Source organism: Sinocyclocheilus rhinocerous, unplaced genomic scaffold (assembly GCF_001515625.1).
Source record: "Sinocyclocheilus rhinocerous isolate Xijiao unplaced genomic scaffold, SAMN03320098_v1.1 scaffold318, whole genome shotgun sequence".
In the NCBI taxonomy this organism is placed as follows: domain Eukaryota; kingdom Metazoa; phylum Chordata; class Actinopteri; order Cypriniformes; family Cyprinidae; genus Sinocyclocheilus; species Sinocyclocheilus rhinocerous.
This window is the reverse complement of record NW_015634014.1, coordinates 1-2,083: the sequence shown is the minus strand read 5'-3', so window position 1 is coordinate 2,083 and position 2,083 is coordinate 1. Positions and strand designations below refer to the sequence as shown.

General features: G+C 37.0%; 1 pseudogene; it reads right to left on the bottom strand.

The window, feature by feature from the left end:
• Positions 1-1,093: 1,093 nt before the first annotated feature.
• Positions 1,094-1,767, bottom strand: LOC107745026 (mediator of RNA polymerase II transcription subunit 8 pseudogene; annotated as a pseudogene).
• Positions 1,768-2,083: the final 316 nt, after the last annotated feature.

Sequence of the window (2,083 nt, the reverse complement as noted above, 5' to 3'; positions counted from 1 at the left end):
GATCAGGACCCTGACGCGAAGCGAGATAACAACTGGATGGATGTACATTATCCCGCTTATTACACGGCTACTTGCTACATAAGTAAATAATTAGGCGCGAAGTATTGATTTGAGTTGAAATATTTGAACGCAAAGCTTCCGTGAAGACAGCAGTTGCGAGCCAGCGGCAAATTCAAACTAGACAAGACATTTAAGGGAAACAGTGCAGTCTATGGGCGCCGGCTGCTGTTACCCGGATGAGCCTGTGTTATCAGCTTTTACCGGTTGTTATCGAGGGATAGCATACCGCGGACTGTCGCGACTGACCAATCAGAATCAAGTATTCCACAGAGCCGTGTAATAATTAAAATTAAATTATTCTATATAATATACACTACCATTCAAAAGTTTGGGGCCAGTAATATGTTTTGTTTTTAAAGAAGTCTCTTCTGCTCACCAAAGCTGCATTTATTTCAAAAATACAGTAAAAAACTGTTTACTATTGTAATATTTAAAAAGCAATTTATTGCTGTGATCAAAGCTGAATTTACTCAGCATCATTACTCCAGTCTTCAGTGTCACGTGATCCTTCAGAAATTATTCTAATATGCTGATTTGCTGCTCAAGAAACATGATACCGTGATGCATTTTATTTTCCATAATTCTTTAATAATTAAAGTTCAAAAGAACAGCATTTATTTAAACTGCTCAAGAAACATGATACCGTGATGCATTTTATTTTCCATAATTCTTTAATAATTAAAGTTCAAAAGAACAGCATTTATTAAAAAATAAAGAAATCTTTTGTAACATTATAAATGTCTTTACTGTCACTTTTGATCAGTTTACGGCATCCTTGATGAATACAAGTACTAGCTATACTTTAGAATTAGTTATTATACCAAACTTGAATGGCAGTGTACTTAGCCCTCGGACACACATTCAACAAAAAGCCAACAGCGCCACCTAGTGACTGAAATAGACCTCTATGTTCAGGACGTCTAGTGCTCCTTTCACTGCAGTGTCTCTGTTGTGTTTTTCAGTACTACATTTGAATTTATTTCTTTGAAATCCTGAAATCTAATGTGACAAAAGGAAATTTGATAACACACGATTTCAACAAATTAGTTTATTGAAAATGCACAAAACAAATGAGCTTTTTGGCTTCATATACCAAACGTCGCATCACAAAACGCAGCATTTCTGAACGAAACTCATCGGTTGTAAGGATGCATGGATGCAGACTTGATGTTAGTCTTGATGTTGCTGGGCATTTTACCTGTTCAAATAGAACGTGTAGAATTAAATCATTGCAGGAGCATGATACATGGTGCTTTTGTGCATAAATGTGTTTGTGAATGTTATTAAATGTGGTACCAGGTTGTCCAGGCTGCTGTTGGGCGACCTGTCCTCCCATGCCGGCCTGATGGCCCGTGGTCCCAGCGATTGTGACCTGCTGTAGTGTGGGACCTGTTGACATCATCGGCTGTCCAGGGTGACCAGGAGGGGCAGATCCGGGTGGTCTGCATTTCGAGAGTCCCTTTCCGAACCCCACCACTGCCACCAGAGCGTTCGTGTCGGCGGGATTGAAGGATGGCTTGTTTTGTCTCAAAGCTGAAGAGAAACATTCATTTAACATCAATGGCTTTGCACACATGACAAATCTGCAAATATTAAACTAGGATCAACGGTTAATCTACCTGAGCTTTCAGAGTCTCTGTCGTCACGAGGATTATTCAGCTTTTCCAAAAGATTCGAGCAAAGTTTATTCAGTGTTTGGATCTGTTTCTAAAAAGATAACAGAACAGAATTCAACAACCAGCCTTTATACATTTCACATTTAAAATGTGTTTACAGCAGTGTCAATGTTAGTTTAAAGGTTAATCCTTACGTGGTCTTCGGTCATTAAAAACAAAAAAAGTTACAAAAAATTTTTTTTAAACTTATTTTATTGGAATGGTGACTTTGGTGGTATTTGCAATATGAACACTAAAAAAAAAATTTAAATAAGCATATAAAAAAATAATTTAAATTAAATTATTCTTTATGAAAATACACCACCATTCAAAAGTTTGGGGCCAGTAATATGTTTTGTTTTTAAAGA